We start from the raw sequence: 22,485 nt of genomic DNA on the forward strand, positions 1-22,485 counted from the left end.
CTAATATTTGCAAAGTAGTCAAAGCTACAATTTAAGGGCCCACTGAGGATTCCCCGTGGGTGCTTTGGGACTTCTATAGCAATTTCACACCACATCCTTACATGGTCCCTGGGGAAAAGGGACCTGGGCAGGACATCCATAGGCCTGATAATCCCTGGCTGCTGAAATGACCTCACAGCTCCTCTAATTTAAACATTCAAGATATACCGAATTAAACCAGGAGCTGGACCAGCCTCCAGCTGGTTTTAGGATAATGGAAATGCAAAAGTGACATTAATGGTCCCTGGTCCTACACTGAGCACAGCTTAGCCAGACCAGCACATCTGGGTGAATTCCTGTTAATGACAAGAATTTAAAAAAAAAGAGGAGGAGAGGGGTTGCCATCACAATAAAGTAATGTTATTAAGTCAAAGAAGTCCATTCAATTCATGGTGATGTAGATCCTGATGAAGCTAAAGCTGTTTGGATAATTCTTTGAACAGTTTGTTTCTTTAGAACAGTTGACATATTTGATAGTCAATGGACAGCTTGTGTATCTGGTATTTTATATGCCGAGATGCAACATGAGCACGCTTTGATCTTGGCTTTTAATCCCAAGGAATTCCCACCCCCCAACTCCATTTGCCCCTACAGTGTTTTAGAAAATAAGAATGGACATACTGGATCAGATCAGTGGTCCATCTAGCCCAGTATCCTATCTTCTGAGAGTGGCTGGTGCCAGATTCTTCACTGGAAATGAACAGAATAGGGCAATTACAGAGTGATCCCCTGTCATCCAGGCCCAGCTTCTGGCAGTCAGAGGGTTAGGGACACCCAGAGCATGGGGTAGCATTCTTGACCATCCTGGCTAAGAGTCATTGATGTATCTATCCTCTATTAACTTAATTAATTCTTTTTTGATCCCTGTTATAGTTTTGGCCTTCACAACATCCCCTGACAAAGAATTCCACAGGTTGACTGTGAAGTAGTACTTCCTTATGTTTGTTTTAAATGTGCTATTAATTTCATTGCGTGACCCCTGCTTCTTGTGTTATGTGAAGGGGTAAATAACACTTCCTTATTCGCTTTTTCCACACCATTCACGATTTTATAGATCTTGAAGATATTCCATCTTAGTTGTCTCTCCTCAAATGGAAGCTGTTCCATACCTATATTCATTTTTGTTCCTTTCACTGTACCTTTTCCAATTCTAAGATATCTTTTTTGAGACAAGGTGACCAGAACTCTATACAGTAATCAAGGTGTGGGCATACCATGGATTTATATAGTGGCATCATGTTCTCTTCTGTGTTATTATCTATCCCTTTCCTAACGGTTCCTAACATACTGTTAGCTTTTTTGACTGCCGCTGCACATTGTGGATAGCTCTCTGAGAACATCTGCTCAATAATAACTCAGTCTCCTTCTTAAGTGTTAACAGCTAATTTAGAACCCATCATTTTAGTGGACTTCTTGATGAGTTCTTTTTTTCTTGGAAGTTTCTAATGTTTCTAACTCTTGTAACACTTTCCTGCTTTCCTTTTCTACAGGTATAGGATTGGAAATTTATAAAAATGTATCTGTAAAATGGTGAAGGAAGATTCTATAGAAAAGGAAGCAAGGCTCTTTCTATTTCTAAAAATACAGCATGATGTGATTTTTACCAACAGCTGCTGACTTTCCCAAAGTTCCTCCATTTTCTCATGAAAGATGAGATATAAGGTGCAAGGGTTCCCTACTTTGTAGCCATGGGATATTTAGGTGTCATTGACCATTGATGGGAATAGTAATCATGTGGTCAAACTCTCCCCATGCAATGCTTTCAAAAGGTCTCTCTGAAAATCTAAGATATCTTGTAATCAATTATGACCGGTATTGTCAGTATTCTGTATTGAACTGAAATTTTCCTTGTACTAAAGGAAGACTAAATGTTTGCAGCTAACAGTCCATGAGACGAGTGCAGGAAGTTTGGGTTCTATGAATCACACTCAAGGGAACATAACCACTTGCTGAGAAACAGGCCAAATCTTCTGATCCAATATTTTCTAGTTCTTCAAAACATTTTGATTTGTTCTATTAATAGAAAGGTAGTCAAGACAGCAGCACTTCAGTCTGACGATTGCTCCGATATACACCACATCCTGGAGAGTGCTCAGACGGCGTTCCTGTACTGCTGCCTGCACGGTGAAATGGGAAGATAGTCAACGTGTACGTCGGGCCCTACATGCTCTGCTCCTTGGGGTGTGTTCCAACTGTAGCGAAGTGGGTAAGATGCTACTTGCGGGTGTTCCCAGGGAAATGACAGTGTGTTCCTCCCACTGACTGCCTATTGCACAAGAGAGTGCTTCAGGACTGATTCACCACACATCAGTTCTTCATATAAAGTCTTCACAGACAGCTTACGCTTTCAGCTAATGATTCCTTCCCCTCCTCCTGCCCCCATCCAACAGAGCAATGACGTTTTGTTTCCTGGGAACTCTCCTTAGGTGAATCTTATCTGCCAGGAGTTTGTATTTTGGACTTTGAATTCACTCAGTGCATATTAGGACTCTCTTGAGGATTTAATCTCTTAAATCTGTAGTATAGGTTCTATCTCCAGTTTGGGGGATATTCTATCCAGAGAACTGAAACCCAAGACAAACCTTTGTTGCTTTTTTTTAGTGCGTGTGTCGAAGCATATTTTACAGCAATAGGCTTGAAAAAAAAGATAGGTCAGACTAGTTCAGAAATGTGCAATACTTTGGATAGTGATGTAATCTGCCTGCCAGAAGACAGGGTAGATATTTTGGTACCTGTCTCTAGCTAGCCAATTGTGCAGATGTCTCACTCAGATGCATTACCATGGGTCTGAATTTGACATAAAGAGAGATTCAGAGAGACTTCTCAATGGCTCAGAGAGTCCTCAGTTGTATCTCTGAGTTCACAGATCTTGTGGCAGTAGTTCTGGTTTTGTTTGAGCATGCAGAGTCAGGCAAAACTTTTCATATGGAAAAACATCCAAGAAGTGAACAACTCACAAGATATATAATTAAACAATAAAAAAGGCTCCCAAACCTGAAGTCTTCTTTACTTCATACTTAAGGCTTGTCTACACTTGAAATGCTACAGCAACACAACGGCACTGCTGCAGACGCACTGCTGTAGCACTTCAGCATAGACACTACGTATGCCAGTGGAAGGGGTTCTCCTGTCTGCAAAGGTAGGCCACCTCCCGGAGAGGCAGGAGCTAGGAGGAATTCTTCCAATCAACCTAGCACTGACTACTGGAGAATTTAGCTCAGCTCAGGGCTGTGGATTTTCACAACCTGAGCGACAGAGCTGGGTCAATTTAATTTTCTGGTGTACAACAGCCCTTACTTGGGCAAAATTGATGGACTTCAACTGGAGTTGTGCCTCAGGAAGAACTGAATGAAGAACTGAGGTTACACATACAGATTTAAAAGAGTTAGTGTTATGGGAGCAGACTCTCAGCTGGTGTAAATTGGCTAGCTCTACTGAAGTCAATTCGAGTCACCAGACTTGTGCAGAGCACTGAAATCAATTGATCTGTGCTGATTTACACTAACTGAAGATCTCACCGATTGTGTTCTGAAAAGGTGGATAATTTTGGTCTAGGGAAAAGGTACAAACTCCAGCTCACAGATGCTGTTAGCTGGCTATCTGAAAGGTGATGCTTAGAGGTCAAGAGGGATAAATAGACTTGGGGGTGGAGAAACCCTCAACTCCATCTTTTTCTGGCTGTTACTTATCCTGTTATTACAACAAACAGCACAATATAGCAGGGACTGCAAAGCACCTTCTTCATATTCTTCTCTGTGTACTGACTGGGAAGAGGTTTTTTGTTCATAGTGGAGTTACTGCAGCAACCGAAATGGCAGTGATACCGTGTCCTCCCACGACACAACAGTGTATGCAGAACACCCATTCACACCACCCAGGTGTGAGATTCAGATCCATTGTGTCTTACTTTCTCCCTGTGCAGTGCCACTGGCTGTCCAACCAAAAGGCAAGCGGAAGGGCAAGTGCTGCTGTTGCTCTGTAGAACACTGGCAACGTGAATTAACAAGAGTTTGTCCTGGCAGCAAGGGAAGGACTGGCTGGTCACATTCTCCATTAATTGCACAGCCTTCAAATAAGAGGAAGGGTGGGGTGTTCTTCTCATTTGTTTACTTGCTGTTCAATTCAGCTTCCTTCAGATGCTATTTAAAAAAAAAAAGAGAGAGAGAGAGAGAGAGACAGAGAGAGAAATGAACTGATTTGTGAAGGTTACATAGCAAGTACCCAATTTCCCTGCCTGAGGTCCCATATGTTCATGTGCTTTATTTCACAGTTACAGCACAGATAAGTCAGCAAGGGGAGCTTAACTGTGTCATTCCTATTAGAGAACTGGATAACTTTGTTTTGCCATTTTAAAACTCTCTTTGAAGAAATACTTTGCGGGCAAATTAAGGGCACAATTCTGCAAGATGCTGATTGTCCCTGGGGAATGAAGCAGCTCAGCACCTCTTAAGACCAGGCCTTACATTTCCCCCTTCTCTAAGACACTGAATGACATAAAAATGTAATACAATGTAACGGACTTACACTTAAACATTTATATGTGTTGCAAGGCTGCCTGTAACTGCAGCCAGTTTAAATCTCTCAGTAAAATTATAAAATAAGGTTTGAACATTTCCTTTTTCAAATCAGGACATTTGCAAACAATTGATATTTTTACTGCATAAATCTAATTCAACAATCAGATGGCTTGCTTGGCTCTGCGCTGAGAACACATTGTACTATAGGTGAGCTAGGGAACTTTAGCTCACCTTGAATTATCTTCAACAACTGCCCAGCCTAACAGTTGTTCCTGTCTTGTATTCTTCACTTTTAATCAGTAACCTCCCAGTTGTGTTTTGTATGTTGCAGCTTTTTTCTCATACCCTGAGCACAGACAGAAAGGAGAATGATGCTATGAGAACACACGTCTGGCCTTGGTTTTGAAAGTGTCCTCAACCCTGCTCACACATTCAGACCCCCAATTTTGGGCGCTCATGTTTTCTGACATATCTAACCTCAGCGCTGTATGTGAAAATAGCACGTGTGTAGGCACGCTGATCTTGCTATTCTGAATATTTTGGCACCCAAAATGTTCATGTCCAATGTCATCAACATGAAAAATTATAAGTACAGATTTAAAGGCCTGTTCGATAATCTGCCTTGATAAAGTTCTGCTTTCTAAAGTCGCTTATTCTGTGCAAAGTTAATGACCAGCCAGACTGAATTCTTTGCTAATGCCTAAACCCAAACAGCAGGTGTGGATGGCCTCAAGGTTATATTTACCAACATTCAGACTGCAGGAAAAAGCTTTATTTGTGCAAGAGGGAGGGAGGGAGTCTTAGGGCTTGTTTACACTACAGACACTACAGTTGCGTCTCTAAGTTAACCTAAATTTTAGATGCAGACCAGCCCTATCTCTAGCTTTTCATGAGACTTCCCACCTTCCAGGCATATACAAGAACAAAAATCAGTGGTCCCTGACTGCTGAGAATTGTATAACTGGATCAGCCTAATGCTAATGAACATCATTGCAATTTCTTAAGCAAATGCCTTTCAACACCAGTTTCACTTACCCACACTACCCACTTGGGAACCAGGTGGGATGGTTTTTATCTACGGTATTTTTAAGGTGCTAATCACAGTAGGATCTAAGCACAGACATGTCAAAACCATGGTTGTCAAAGCAGTAGTGTACCCTATGAGTCAGAATCAAGTTCAAGGCCAGACACCAAGGCTATGTCTCCTTGAGCCTTTTTTCCCTTAAAAATTTCCACTGTTGCAGCAGGGCTAAATGACATAGTTGGTGGTGAAAACACCTGCTTCAGGTCTTTACGAGCGCTTCCACGGGTACAGGGCTGCTCACTGGTAATAAAGGGTAAAAAAATTGCTAGTGTAGGTGACTCCCATCTCAACTGTCAGCCAGTACAGAGCTTCAACAGTAAGGTAAAATACTGAGGACAAAAATTGTCCCAGTGCAGCTCGTGATTGGTCCTGAGGGTACAACTTAAATGGTCTTACTCAGATACCTCAATGAAGTCTTGTGCCTGCTTACAGGTTTTGATTCCACGCATAGGGACCTGGAGCTGTTTGTTGAGGTTTTGAGAGTATACAAGGCAGGTTGGGTTACCTCAAACTGCCTGTGGTGTTTCTGTGACACCTCAGTTTGCTTGCATACTCACAGAAAAGCATGTGAATAAGTTTATTTGTGAATAGCCTCATTGTCATATGCATACGTGTTAGCAGGATTGTGCCTCTAGGTAGGGATGGGTGTAAATACCGTAAGCCTCCAGGATTCAGATAAGTTACATACCTTATCTAAGTTACATCCATACCTTTTGCATCTGCTGGAGTCATGTAAGAAAAGGCTTCCTCCTTCCCAGATGTCCAGTGGTTCCAGGCAGGATGCAAACACCATGAGAACAGTCTTTCTTGCAATAATGTGCTATTTCTGATTGAACCTAGATAGTCAGAGACATGTGAAAATGAAAAACAAAGGCTAAAACCAGTATTCTAGCCTCTTTAGACCTCAAAACAAAATTTGGGGGGCAGCCCATTTTAACTCTTTAAAAAAATCAAAAAGCCACTCAAGGGTTAAAAGAAAACACAACAAAGCCACAGTACATAGTGTGCAGGTGTTTGTTATGGTGACATTTCAACAAGGAAATCCTTTTCACTCTGTAGTGCAGGAAACAGGCCTCCTGCAGAATAAGCAAATGAAATGAATACAGACAGAATATTTCACAACAGGGATATGTTTTTCTTTCTCTTTAAGGGCTCATCAGCCTAGTGCAGTGGGAGATGCCCATGGCTGAAATGAGACACTTACCAGCATGATTTATTCTGTGTGAAGTAAAATTATAAAGAGTTGTGCCTTAATGCATTAGCTCTGTAATGAGTTTTACTGAAGCATTATTAACTTGCAGGATAATCACAATTCTGACCACATCATTGTCTACTTCACACATTTTGGCCTGGAAGAAAAGCTCAGTCCCTCAAAGGTTCAGTTACAGATGTTGCCAATAACAATACGGATTGTTCTCTCAGTTGTTCTCTCTGGCATTTTTTCCCCCCCTGATACTGTGTGATGTGTTTGCATAACTGAAGCTATGGCACCGGTCTTTGTTACTGAAATCATTAGCTATTTTCCTTAGAAATGAGTCCTCTATGAATCATGAGGTATGGCTAATAAGCTTGGCAGCAATAATGCTCTGCACAATTGCCTTTATCATTCTGCTATATGCAGTGTAGTTGTAGCCATGACAGTCCCAGTATGTTAGAGAGACAATGTGGGTGAAGTAATATATTTTACTGGACCAGCTGCTGACTTTCCCATCTTCACCCCCACCTTGTGACATATATTTAATATTATGTTTCCCCGTGCTACAAAATGTTGCCCCAAACAGCTGATTCCAAAGGCATTTGTACTGAAAGGCCTTTTTTTCCAGGCAGTTTTTGCATTCACTTCATAAATACTGACATGAAGAAGCCAATGATTTACAAGAATTTAGGGGTTGACATATGGAACAGAAAACTGGTTCATCTAGGCCCAGATTTAGATCTCACTTACAGTGGTGTAAACTAGGCGCTATTCCACTGAAGTCAATGGACTTACATCAGTGTTGAACCAGTGTAAACAAGATTGGAATTTGGCCCCTTGTTTGATGTCCTGTCTTCAACAATGGCCAGTGCCAGATGTCTTAAAAGAAGGTGTAAGATCCTCACACAACACCTAACAGGGCATTACTATGACATGGAAGAATTTTCTTCCTGAGGACTCTGGGGAATCAGCATGTGCCCTGAACCAGGAGGGTTGGTAGCAATGATCATTATTATTTTAGCTAGTATAACTGCAGATGCCATTCTTTTCCTATAAATGTTTAATCCTTTCTTGTGAAGTACTAAGTCACATGTAAGCCATTCAAACACAACCACAAACCTCCATTTGTATTGCTATAAGGCATAGTAACTAGTCTAAGGCATACTGACTAGTCTGTTAGTACGCCTTGGAGAGGACAGTTGAAGTAGCTAATATTAAATTTCAGGAAATAATCATCTTCTCACACAGTTACTTTAGAAATTCTGCATTATGAATAGAGCTGATCAGACTCTACATTGCAAATAAACCACAATACAAATATATTCCTTTTTCTGTTTGTGAATCATTGCCAGATCAAGTCTGTAGTTACTATACATAAATATGAACCAAATAACGTGATGAACAATTTTCACACTATAGGTTGTTCATGAACTGTTCATTTACACTATTTGCTGTTCATTGTCAATGGTCTATGAGCAGTCACCTAAGTGCTGAGAATATGGCAATGTTTCTGGACTAGTGGATAAGACAATGGGAGTTAAGAGACTGAGTTCTATTCCTCACTCCTCCACTGATCTGCTTGGACAAACCACTTCACTTTTTGTGCCTCAGTTTCCCAATATTTACTATCTGTTGTAAAGCACTTTGAGATCTACAGGTGAAAAACGTTATATAAGAGCAAAGTATTCTTCTTTTCTGTGCTGTGCAAATGTAACGTTGAACCTCCAACTAACACATGACAAATAATGAATGGAGATGGCAGGAAAATGGAATTTTCATCCTGGGGAAAATTCCATCATTTTGACATTTGTTTTTCTCTCAGATCATGATGAAAAGAAGAAATACTGAAAAGTTCCCAAACGTTTCAATTAAGAAATGTCTAAACAAACAATTTTGACATTTTGAAACAGAATAAAATACAAAATGTTGATTTGGAACAAAATGTTTCATTTCAAAATGTTGCTTCTTGGAATATAAAAATTTAGTAAGCACTACATTTTCCAGTGAAAACACTTTACAATGGAAAATTTACAACAAGTTTTAATAATGAATAAAGGACAGCAAACACACAATCTGGTTTATTCGTAAATATCCTATCTGCATATGAAGAAAGGCCATTTCTTACACATTTTTGTAAACAAAAACACATTCAGAAGAACAGGTTTGAGAGTAGCAGCCGTGTTAGTCTGTATCCGCAAAAAGAAAAGGAGTACTTATGGCACCTTAGAGACTAACACATTTATTTGAGCATAAGCTTTCGTGAGCGACAGCTCACTTCATCACTTCATTCAGAAAAAGTTAATTATGAAGACTTATGAAGGTTATCAAACCAAAACCTATTTGGAATTCAAATGGATGTTCACAAATACTGTTTGTTCCGTATCTGATCAGCTCTTATTGTGAACTTAAGCGGAAATGATCATGAACACCTGAAACTGGTGGTTCATAATAACCCCAGGATGCTAAACATTGATGCACTTGTTGACAAACGACTGCACTCCAGTTACCAGACTAGCAGACTTTCAAGTTCTCTGTCTCACCTTTCCAGAAAAAAGGAGGTGCTAAACGGTTTTAACGAGCTTCAGCTGTTAAAGACTCTTCTGTCTTGCAGCTCTTGCTGAGGGAAGGGGGAAAATAATGGAGTGGAGGGTGGACTGAGAGAGATCTGAGTGTGCAATGTGTGTTGTGCAAAAGGTAGGAGGAGGAGAGGATTATATGTTCAAAATAAGAGACATATGCAGCAACAGGTCCAGATTAATGCACCTTCCCCTCGGTGATTAAGAAAGTCCCCAAAATGGAGGACCTCCTGAACCAAAACCCTTCAGTCAAACATCCCACATTTAGGATATATCCCATAGGTAGTGGGTTTAGACCTCTGAGGTAGGTGCCTTTACATTTTGGAAACCTTTACTCAACTTCATGTGTTTTGCTTGTGAATGTATCTGGGCTCCAGCAGCTGCTACTTCACACTGGAAGCATGTGGTGCTGTTTGCCCAGCATGTTTAAAATATTTGGTGCTTTGTAAATAGTAAAAAGGTTTTAACAAAACATTTAATGGGTGGGTTATAGGTAGGGTGTCTGCTTTTGGGTTTTAACTGATAAACAAACACCCCCAATTAATCAATAAATAAAAATGAAATTGGTGTTTATCCAATAAACACTGGAGAAAGAATGAGAATGGTTACTCAATTTGTGTTGACTTCACCCCTTTCCCAGGCCAGTTTGTTTATATGAGCAACGTCTCTGCTCCCGAACTTGAATCTAGGGGCTTGTTGACATGGAGCAATAATAAGCAGTACAGGGGTGTAATTTTTAAAGCACACTAACATATGGGCTGTCTCTTTAGCATGACCACAATCCATGGTACCTCGGGGTTACCCTTGAATGGACACTGAGCTATTGCCAACACCATGACAACACCAAAAAGAAGATAAAGACAAGGGTTATCACGCAGAAGATTGCTGACACATCCTGGGGACGTGATGCATGCATGCTTTGATCGTCTGTCCAAGCCCTGGCCTTGTCAACAGTGGAGCATTGCACACCAGTTTGGTGCAACAGCTCCCACACCAATCTCATTGACACTGGAATCAATGCTACTCTCTGGATTGTTAGCGGTTCTCTTGGGTCTATGCCAATACTGTAGATTTTAGTTTTGGTGGGCATCACACCAGCCAACATCATCAGGTGAGATACTGCTGTGGTCCAGGAGTACAACAAAATCCTGGCTGCCTGCAGATACACCAAGATCTCAACTCAGGGCCACCCTCCTGACTCAAATCCAGGAAGCCTTTCTGGATGCACCCATCAATGCTACAGGCCAACAGAAAGGACACCAGCACTCACTGGCTTGAATTGCGGGCTGCTCATGACATCCCAAACAAAGACCTGATTAAAGAGCCAATGAAAGAATTCCTGGGATTCTGCCTTTCCCATAGGCAGTGGATTGTACTCAACCGCGTTCGGACAATGCACAGAAGGCGTGGGAATCTCCTCCACAAATGGAAATTCAAAGACTCATCGAATTGTGACTGTGGTGAGGTACAAGCCATGCAACATAACATGGACAAGTGTCCTGTTCATGCTACAGTGGTGGCACAAGGGGGAATCCACCTAGCTACCCCAGAAGCATTAGAATAGCTTTTGACTCTCAAGATTCAATTATAATCCAGCCTATTGTTTTTAAAATGTCATACAAAAGACAATGACTAACACGTTGTACATTGGTTGGTTCGTGTAGACCCTGCTGGTGTGCACTAAAGGTTGCCTAGTGTACTATAACGTAGTGCAGTTTGAAACAGTATTGTGTGTACACACAAAGAGAAAGCCCTGAAACACACTGGTGTTAACATAGAACTCAAAAATTGCTAAAAATACACACCCCCCCAATGAAATTAATGTCCCCCCAAAACACAAGCCCCAGCTGTAGAGTTTTTATAGAAGTAATATAGAAGCATTGACTGCCAGATGCAAACATCCTCAACAGCTGGTGATAGAATATTAGACAAGGAAGACTGAGTTACTACAGAGAATTAATTCCCAAGTGTACGGCTGTTTGGTCTCGCCAACGTGTTCAGGGTCTAACTGACTGCCATATGTGGAGTGGAGAAGGAATTTTCCTCAGGTCAGATTGGCAGAGACCCTAGGGGGTTTCGCCTTTCTCTGCAGCATGGGGCATGAGTCACTTGCAGATTTCAACTAGAGTAAATAGTGGATTCTCTGTAACTTGAAGTTTTTCAGTAACTCAGCCAGAAGTTATACATTTTTTACAGGAGTGGGTGGGTGAGGTTCTGTGGCCTGAAATGTGCAGGTCAGATTAGATTATCATGATGGCCCCTTCTGTCTTTAAATTCTATGAGTTTATAAGGTGAATTTATAGATAAACTAGCAGCGATGCCCATCCTGGAATGCTTAATTTCACAGTGTATAGGCAGATAGGTTCGTGTCTTTAAGGGCCCTGGCTCCATGTACAGTGGTTGCACACTCACTCTCTTCTTGTAGTTTACTGTTTATTTTATTTTTTTCTGTGCATTTTTTCTCTTTTTAATGTTTTTATTCTTTTTTGCTCTCCCTATCCTAGTATTCCCTCTACTCTACCCCTCCCCATCTACTGTTGGATCTCTACCCCTCCAGGCACCCAAGTATGACAGCTTCTAATACTAACATGTATAGTAGGGCAAAGAAAGGAGAAACAGTGCAACCAGATTCAAAGAAATTGTATGAGTAACTAGGGGCCTTACCCAACTGCTCTTACACATGTGAGAGCTCCATTGAATAAGGGACTGCTCATGTGAATCAGTGATACAGAATCAGGTCCTGGATTAGCAGATGGAACCGAAAGATCAGTATCAACAAGTGTAAATAAGTTAGTCTGGGAGTTAGGTTATTGCGGAAAACTCATCTAGCCAGAGTGTGGCAGCACAAAGAGATAAGATGCTAAATTTCATTAACAGTGGGGCAGGACATTAGTGCATAGACAAGCTATTGCCTGGAAGTCAGTGCTGGACAGGAAAGCAAAAGAGAAGCCAGATTTGCAAAAGAAGTTATAACGGAAACTGGGCATATTCTTATTAATAGAAAGGAGGCTTTGAGGTTGAAGTTTTCAAAATGTGAATCTGTTATATTCATTTTGCTATTTTGGTTAAGGAACGAAAGTGCTTTAAAACAAATAACGAAACTGTACTCTCTCCTAGAGATGTGAAGCATATAATTACTGTACCAGTGTTACAGATGCGCAGATACACAGAAGTTAAGAGACTTGCTCAAGGTCACTCAGAGCCAGAGTCTGGTGAATCCTGATCTTGATATGTTGTGTCAGCATCATCAATGACAACTCTGCTCACACTTCTGGCTTGGCAGACAGTTAGCAGGAGGGATCTTGCTGTATGGACGAGTGATTGATTTACTCCTTTGCCCCTCTTAGGCCAGCCATTCAGCTCAGGGAGCTCATGCCAGCAATGCAGGTGGAGGGAGAAAACCAGAATAAACAGATTGTCATAGATTCTGACTCGCCATCCTAGATGAGAGAGGGGAAGTGGTAATTCAGGTTTCAGCCTTGTGTCGCCCTCCAAGAATTGTGCTGATACTCTTCAACAAAGCAAGGGGAGTGAAGATATAACATCCCTGCTATTTCAACTATCAAAGCAAGCAGAACAGCGATGCAGTCTTAATGTGCCCTAACCCCCAGCGAGGTGCAAACGTAAACATGTTGAGTGTTCATCACAGTTGATCTTTAACAATAGGCAAAAGGCTTTCAAACAAAACAAAAAGAAAAGGAGTACTTGTGGCACCTTAGAGACTAACCAATTTATTTGAGCATGAGCTTTCGTGAGCTACAGCTCACTTCATCGGATGCAAGCTCATGCTCAAATAAATTGGTTAGTCTCTAAGGTGCCACAAGTACTCCTTTTCTTTTTGCAAATATAGACTAACACGGCTGTTACTCTGAAACCAAACAAAACAAAAAGGCTCATCTGGGCTATAACAAAAATCAGCCCCTCACATAGCTTAGCCTGGCTGCCATCCCTGCAGCCACCTAGCTCCCTACCATGCCTTTCCCATCTGCCTACAAGTGGCCTGCTTTTAAAGAGCTTTTTCATTATGTGATTTTCTTGATGCTGAGCACCTAGAGCTCGCACTGGAGTCAATGGGAGTTACAGATGTTGCCTTTTAAATCAAGTAATTAAGTTCCTTGGTGCCCTGAGGTGCTCTGCTCCACAACCTCAGGGGCATTTTCTGGATCCAGGGTAAGCTCTCTGCACCTTGTCACAGCTTGATATTTCCCAGCACTTATCAGCTTGGCTCTGAGCGGCTCAAACAGCAATGCTGAAGTTATCAGCTGAAAACAGTGCAGTCATTATCTTTATGCATTTTTAGCATGCATTCTAGCTTTGGGCAAGCAGAGGCCTGATTCATCCCCACCCAGCTACTTTTTAACCGGCATGGCAAGTTGTCTGAAGTTTTCTTCTAAATGAGCTCATCTGGTCTCCTGAGTAAATAATATGGCATGATTGTCTGATTTTGCATTTCTTCGTAAATTGCCTCATCCCCTACAACCAGGGAAACAAGAAAGTTAGAGCAAAAAAATCCCTGAACAAACCACCAACAAAAACTCTGGTTACACTTGCACTGAGGGTCAGAACAAATCTCAACTTATTGACTTCATCTGAACGGGGTTTTTCAGTTATACATTTGTCAGAGATAGTTTTGTAATCACATTGTTGGGTTTAAATCAGCAGTTTTGTTCTTTCTGAAGCAGAACAACAGGCTTTCCAATCACCAAGTCCCAGTTCAGCCTTTGTACAGCATTGGAGGAAGGTGGTGCGAAGTCACCCTGGCTTTGTTCCAATCTTTGGACTGCCAGATGCCAGGCCAGTCCACAATGGGATGTAGAGCAGCCTGAAGACTGCTCCATCTTGCGCTAGCAGCTCACAACCCTGGTTGGTCATTCCAGCAGCTGGGGATCACTGGGAGATAGGAATAACCCAACCAGTGTCCCTTTTGTACTAGTCATGCCCCTGTACAGACCAGAAAAGGGGATGGTGTAAAAGCCAGGTCTACACCACCTGCATAAGAAGAATTCTCAAGGGGCCATTTCAAGTGTGTTAGTAGATGCTTTTCACCATCAGAGTGGAATCTGTTGCTCAGATTTTAAACGTGGTAATGTCAGCATGGTCGAGGGGTGTCTGCTGTTGCTTGGTCATTCCAAGGAAAGAACAAAAGCTTCCATCAACAGATCATTAGGCTGGGCTTCCATCCACAGATCATTAGGCTGCAAGTAGTCAGGTAAGATCTTAAAGACCAAAATGCTATACAGGAAGGAGATAACCCGAGTGCACAGATTTCCGGATATTCCTAGGCACATGGGGAGCAAAGGGGGCAGATACCATTCATTTTCAGTTTGCAAAACTGAAAGTTCTCCACAAAACTTTACTCTACAACTTGTGAATCCGCAAAAGAGCACCATTTCTACCAGTAAGCACAATTTTTTGGGCATTAAATAATGGTGAACTCCCACCCCCAAAGCATGGTATTATATTTATGTGCCAGAGGTGAGAAGTCACCATTTTCATAGAAAAGATGATTTGTAGAAGTAAAAAGCATTTTTGTTGTTTTGGGTGGGTGGGGGGGAATGAAAAGATCAAGAAACATAAGGTGCATCTGAACAACACTAAGGGCCATTTGCTTGGAAACTTTCTAAACAATAAATACTAGTTTGTACTAAAAACACTGTTTAAAAAAAAGCCATACACATTCTTCAACACTGGAAACATTTGCTCTGCATGTTTAGTTCAACTGATGGACTCAAAATGCTGCAGCAAGCTCTATATGCATATGTGCTTATCAGAAAGTCCTAGAATTAGAGCACTCCAGTAATCTACTGTGGTGGTCTCAAAGGCATGGAATATATAAATCTGTTATCCATAAATCAATGTGTGAGCATTCTGATGGTATCCATATGATAATCCTAGACTGCAAAATGAAGATTCAACTCTAAAACTACTATGTTTCTTGAACTTGAGCACAGGGCTCACATTTTCACCTTCTGCAGTTTCAGAATCACCTCTGAAGTGACTAGATTATTTCAGATATATTGATAGACCCTAGAAATACCAGGGGCAGAGAGAGATATTAGAGAATTGTCAGAGGTTTGGCTCAAGGAGCACCCCAACTTTGTGTTCTTCTTCAAATCATAGCTGAACCTTTTGGGTCTTCAGAGCTGGGCTGGAAGTTTCACAGGAACAGCTTTCCTTGTCACATTTTTGCCCACTCCCTTCCAATCTTGGCTGTCACCAGGTAATTGAGGTATGTTTGGAAATGAAAATAACTGCAGGAAAAGTTAACTAAACTATCTTAAACCTCAATAAAGTTTATGTTTTGTGCCAAGCTTTGAGTCAGCGAGCGTTTTAGCCGAACAGTCTTGTTCTTCCCTTATTGTTTCACACAAAGGAGATTATTTCCGTCACCTGCCTTGTACACAGAAGGAGTTCAGATTACTATGTACACATAGACTTTACAAGAAAAAGAGTAGCCAAGCAGTGCAGGAAAATTGAGGAGATTCTTTCAGAGGATAACTGATACATCTTTAATCGAATAGAATACCCAGATTCCTCAGGGATGGGGTCTCCACAAATTAATAAAAAAGAATAAAACCAACAGTAAAATAATAGCAAGGCTAAAAATATTGGGATTTGAAATTGAATTCAAAGGAATCTTAAATATAAGGTAATTTTTTAAAAAACGAATAGGAAATAACTGGCTACAACCTTAAAAAACAACAACAACTTAGATGAGCTGCTTTTTCTTGCACATGAAATCTTTATTATATCTTGCTTTCTTGAGTGCATCAAACAGCTCTGAGTCATCTAAACCCCATCAGACAAGTTAACATTATTGAGTTTCCTGAAGAAAGGTGTGGAGGATCAGATATAAATCTAGGCATCAGCTTCATATAATAATCCACAAACGTGGAAGCAAAGGATGGAAGTCTGAAAAACCACATCAATAACAGGTTTCAGAGTAACAGCCGTGTTAGTCTGTATTCGCAAAAAGAAAAGGAGTACTTGTGGCACCTTAGAGACTAACCAATTTATTTGAGCATAAGCTTTCGTGAGCTACAGCTCACTTCCGATGAAGTGAGCTGTAGCTCACGAAAGCTTATGCTCAAATAAATTGGTTAGTCTCTAAGGTGCCACAAGTACTCCTTTTCTTTTCACATCAATAACGAAAAGTTTGAGGCCAACACAGAGCACGCTGGGCAACTTGGTAACTCAGGAACAAAACTGAAAAAGTAATTAGCATACATGATGCATTTGTATGTAAGGACATTTAAATGGAGGATACGCAGCAAAGCATTTTCTGTCTCAGATCACTTAGATATTTTCCTTGTAGATCTCCAGCTTGATAAGTCTTGCCACAACACTTGAACTGTAAAATGTCCTTCAATTCAAGGTAGAATCTAGCAAAGCACTCCATTATACTGCACAATGCAGAATCTAGCGAAGTGTTCCAATAGACTGCATTCAGCTTCAGCTTATATTCTTGTCAAAAAGGGGATGCTCAAAAGGTCAATGAGTATATGGGACTTGTGTAGTACCCTATCTAAATGTTCTCTTTTGGGTACCTATTACTATGTAACTGAAAGGAGAGGATGTCTCCTTAGTCTGTAAATTCTTTAGACCAGAAAACATTTTAACATTCTGTGTGTACATTGGCCAGCACAATGGAGCCAAAACTATGAAAGTACGAGACTGTAATATTAATGCAGGCCTCTATGACCTATCTAGAGATACAGTACTACAAAGTTATAACAAGAACCACTGACTAGAAGTTGATGCTAATCATCTAATCATTGTAACATGTACAACTGATGACATGTACAACAAGTACAACTAATCATTGTAACAATTTACCAAAGGCTTTAGTGGTTTCTCCATCACTGCTAATTTTTCAATCAAGACTGGCTTTTCTCTGTGCACGCTCTAATTCAAACACGAATTATTTTGGGGAAGTTTCGTGGCCCGTGTTATAAGGAGGTCAGACTAGATGATAACAGTACTCCTTTCTGGCCTTAGAATATATGACTATGACAAGAATATACAGACTTTTTATGTGCAACTTAACTTACATATAAATATGTCTGAAACCTGATTTTATTATCTGTCACAAGGTAAACCTATCGTAGTCATAAAGCAATCAAATGTTTGCTCTACAGAAAACATTGTCCTATGGCGGGTGTCCTGGATGTATCAAAGTTAGCTGTTTTCTGGGTTAGGAAGCACCATCTTTGGAGCCAAATGCAATATCTCTTTGTGAATCATCAACAGGAAATGCTGCTCATTTACTGAATGGTGTCATTGACCTTTGTTTTTCTGCAATACTTCTGTGATAGGTTTCAGTGCCACCACCCAACATGGCCAAAGTATGTTCCTCAAAGGAGCCTATATTTTAGGAATATTATAGTTCAATCTAGTGTCTGCTACAAGGACTAGAATCTGAAATGGAATGGTAGAATGGGTCTAGATTACTGTGCCCTGGTACTTCATTGTAGAGGTCTGGCATTTTTTATCTCCTGTTAGCAACAGGTACAGTATTTTATGTGCTTCGTTGTGCAACTAAGAAGCCCACAATAATTGTCTATAATCATGTCGATATCACTGGGTGCTGATCTGGGATTTGGCATATAAAGGGTTAGGAAGGAGGGTCTGGAGGATAAGAATAACATGTGTCTGAAAAGGAAAAAATGTTTCAACTGATTATTTACCAGTCGCACATCCTGTGTGCTAAGGACACTTTGTGAAACACTGGCAGAGACAGCACATACTGTACAATAGTAGCTACCACATATATAAACCTTGCTGTAGCTTTACAAAGACATATAATCAGAGGGTTTCTGGTTCAATGCCAAGGGTCACGGTCATTCTGTAGTTTTAAAAATAAATTACAAAAAGACCTGATGCAAGAATTTGTGCCTAATATGTCTGCAGCAGGCAGGGCCCCAAAGAAAGAAAGCAACTGGCTGTAGCAGTTCCAAGAGACTGACAGGCACTGCTCAGAAGGGCTTTTTTATTTCCCCCTTTTACTTTTTTCCCTGCTCAGACCAGGCACAACAAGTCAGACCCAGTACCCACTAAACACATTTCTATAGAGAAGAACTGACTTAGACCCTCACATGGAAATGATTCCCAGGGATTAGGTAACCCTAAAAGTAAAGGAATCCTCTAGCTAGTCATTTATCTTATAATAGTTTTAACAAAATGTATGCCTTCCATCAGGGAGAACCCACGCCTGCTCCGGGATCCCCATTTTAGGTTGCCATTATTATACCATACAAATGACGAAAAGCAAATATTAATTATTGAATTATGCTTTAGGAGAGACATTATGGGATGCTATTACTGCTTTTCCTTTCAGGAAGAGAAATGATTGCTTCATGTAATAGCTAGTCCCTTGTGGTTCCTTTGTGCATTTCCATTTGCTGCTGTTGCTGGAAAATCACTGGCTTCACAGGAGAACCATTTGCTTTGACATTGTTGTATGGCTGCCTGCAACAGTAAATCAATACACTGGGAATTTTTATTTCAGTAGGTTGTAATGTAGTCCTGAGCTGTTGCGCATAATGCATTAATTTGGTTTCAGTGGGCCTGAAAATACCATTCTCACCCTGCTTGCCTTTGGAAACCCTGACTTAACCAATTTTCCTAGTTAGTTAAAATCCATAAGGCCAGTATCCTCTCCTCAAGGCTGACTTAAGGAGCAGATGAACATAGTTCATGCAACAGCACTTTATCTGTTTGTAAGGGTGTAATAAAAAATAATGGTTGCTATATAGCTACATAGATGCAAAGACTTGACTTTAGCCTTCTGTGCCTCACCCTTCAGATGTCATTTGTCTTCTTAGGTTGTAAGATCCTCAGGGAAGAGACACTGTATGTATTTGCATAGCACAATTGGGTTCCAATCCTGATTAGGGCTTCTGGACACTATTGGAATATAAATATGAAAGAATTATAATTATACAGCATTGCAGGGCATGGTAGCTTTCTGGAGAATTAATCAGAGGAAACATGGAGCAGGCAGTGGCCAAGAGATCCAGATCTGAAATGAATCAGAGCTTGCAAAAAGAGTTTGTATCTCTGACACTTAAAGAGATTGCTGCCCGCAGGAAATGGGCTTGAGAGAGGGATCTGTGAGAGAGTTAGAGACTCCAGATATTTAAAAAAGCCAAAAGATAAATGGTGGAGGTTTAGGATTACAGGGATCCATACCAGGTCTAGACATGTTCATCTGGTGAGACGGATTATTTTAGTTAAGCTGGTGTTGGTTTGTATTGTGATAGTACCCAAAGACACTAACCAGGATTGCAACCATGTTGTGCCACACACCATACAAATGGTGTGAGAGACAGCGCCAGCCCAAAAGCTAACAATCTAAGAGATGTATTGTTTCTGGATGCATTGGGTTACACAGGATGACTGACAAAACTTGGGTTAAACACAGTACTGCCAACCCAAGTGTTCAAAAACCATGAGAGACACTGGCCCAAATAAAAAAATCATGAGATTAAAAAAACACACTGCAGTTTTTTAATGCCTTCTGGTTTTTAAGCCTTTGGGGTGCACAGGTCACTTACTTTTTTTAAATGAAAGCTTGAGATCCCTAAATAATCACATGGCTTCAGAAGCTAAGGCTTTAAGTGAACCACAAAATATTGTGAGACTTGCAATAAAACTGCAAGAGTTGGCAACCTTGTAAACACTGTATAAGCAATTGCTGCTTTTGAAATGGAGGAGAGAAGAGACTGCATAAAATAAGCAAAGGCACAGGATGTCAGAGCGTTCCTAGGGAAAATTCAGGTTGGTGTAATTGAAGGCTCAGGCTAAGGTAAAGTGAGTAAAGCCCTATAGAGATGGATGTGTATAGCATGTGTAGACTGCTAAGAAATTAATGCAGGCTGAAAAAGCAATGGTGGTGTAATAAACCGAGGAACAAACAAAACAGCAGTTGATTCAAAACTCCTGCACAGAACAAACTGCAGCACTACTGTTTTCAGAGATCTGCTCTCTGGAATCACAAGACACTACATCATTTTTAATAAGACATAGTTAGAGTTAACCCTGTATTAACCCACACAAGGAAGCTCTGAATTAGAAGAGACCATGTTATTCCTGATTCTCTAAAATAGTTCCTTTCATGCATGTTTTTGTTTCTAGTGAGAATTAAAATAAGTAGAAGTTGCCACACATGGAGCAAGACCTCCTTTGCCTTTCTGGTCATACTGTTCTGTTCTTTGCCTGGATCAGAAATAAATTGGAGTACATTCCTCCCTATAAAGGAAACAAACCCAGAGTACTTGCCTCTTCTTTTTCAGGTAGGTTTCTTCAAGGAGAGCCTGCTGGTGGAAAAATTCACAGAGGAGAATGCAGAGGACAAACACCCCTCATTCCTTTAGTAGCAAGTTGAGTTGCTTTATAAGAAGCAGTTATAATTAGCATGTTAATAGAAAAGGAGGACTTGTGGCACCTTAGAGACTAACCAATTTATTAGAGCATAAGCTTTCGTGAGCTACAGCTCACTTCCTCAGAAGAAGCTACTTCCTGTAGCTCACGAAAGCTTATGCTCTAATAAATTGGTTAGTCTCTAAGGTGCCACAAGTCCTCCTTTTCTTTTTGCGAATACAGACTAACACGGCTGTTACTCTGAAACCTAGCATGTTAATGTGTGGCTTCACTCATTTTTCCACTGAGCATCCTTTTTGTAAGAGTGAGGGACAGAGTGAATAAATGCCTAGAGTTGTTCACATAGATATCTATACCTATAGACATAGATATATAACAAATTCTCTGTTCCAATTTGCAGCTGGAAGACCAGGGAAGAGAGAGATGATTCATGTACTCCCTATGCCCTCCTACTTCCTCTCCCGGGGTGATTTTTTGAAGAAAACACCTTCCTCCCCCAAAGAGGGAACTTTGGCAGAGGTGTTTGGGAGGGAAATCTGGGCTGAGCCACTTTTCCCGTAGATACTGGGAGTAGTCAAGGGGTGTGCATGGATAGGGGCAAATCCTCATCCCCTTCTTCAGGTATAGAGGAGAGATGGGAAGGCGCCCTTAAGACTAGAGCTGGTCAGAATTTTTTTTTTTTTTTTTTCCCCCAGAGAATTTTTTTTACTTTTCAGCCAAAAATCAAACATTTTGATTTGGAAATGCTGCTGCACTGCCTCACAGGAGTTGTAGCTCGGGTGCCTCTGTGCTTCCCCATTCTCCTTTATGAGTCAAGCTAGACTGCATCTCCCACGATGCAGCACAGTCTCCTCTCTGGCTGAATTGCTGCCATTCATCATGAAAGTCCCATGTCCGTGGTGCATCTTGGGAGATGTAGTCCAGCTGTCGAACCTGGCCTATAGAGAGAAATGGGGACATGAGGCACGTGAATTATAAATCCAGTGACACACTGCAGTGGCATTGCTGAACTGAAATTTTTAGGTTTCACCCAAAAGTTTTCCAGGTGATGATTTTTTTTTTTGTGACAAAATGTCAAACATTTCCATACAAACCAAACACTTTTTGAGAAAAATGTAGTTGTGTTGAAAACCATATTTTCTGCTGAAAACCCATTTTGATGGAAAATGTTTGACCGGCCCTACTTGTGACCTTTCCTAATCTCAGGGGGCGGGGAAGAGGAGCTGCTAGGAGAGCAGAAGGATGAAACACCCACTTCCCTCATCGCACCAAAACAAAATGAATAATGGCAGAGTGGAAGACATCACTGCTGGGAACTCAGTGGCAGAGTTCCCAGTCTTGAATGCAGAGCTTCCTGCTCCCTGCTGCTACTGCTGCGGGGCGGGGAGGAGACCTCCCTGAGTTCCTTGCCAGCAACTCTTTGATCTGCTGCTCAGGAGGGAAGAGGAGATGGGGCGTGAGACTCTCCTCTCACAGAAGGTCCTGGGACTAGAGGGTTGTCTCCACAACTTACTTTACTTTTCAAACAAGAGCACACAGCCATATTGAACATCCTTGTCTGTAGAAACATCAGCCCTTAAACAACTCCCAGCCGTGACGTCCACATATCAATTTGCTCAATGCCAGAACATTGTTCTTTAAAGTACTTCCTGGTAGAGGCAGTGTTTCAAAGGTGGTGACAAGAAATGACAA

The 22,485-nt window shown here is 41.0% G+C and overlaps 1 long non-coding RNA gene across 1 annotated transcript in view; it reads right to left on the reverse strand.

Moving 5' to 3' along the window:
* Positions 1–3,027: 3,027 nt before the first annotated feature.
* Positions 3,028–22,485, reverse strand: part of LOC140915362 (uncharacterized) — a 39,696-nt gene continuing 20,238 nt past the window's right edge. The window contains exons 2-4 of the long non-coding RNA XR_012160139.1: positions 6,351–6,476; positions 4,788–4,902; positions 3,028–4,178 (exon numbers count right to left, since the gene is read on the reverse strand). This is a non-coding gene — a long non-coding RNA (uncharacterized lncRNA). The remainder of the gene's footprint in view (positions 4,179–4,787; positions 4,903–6,350; positions 6,477–22,485) is intronic.

Source organism: Lepidochelys kempii, chromosome 7, assembly GCF_965140265.1.
Source record: "Lepidochelys kempii isolate rLepKem1 chromosome 7, rLepKem1.hap2, whole genome shotgun sequence".
Lineage (NCBI taxonomy): Eukaryota > Metazoa > Chordata > Testudines > Cheloniidae > Lepidochelys > Lepidochelys kempii.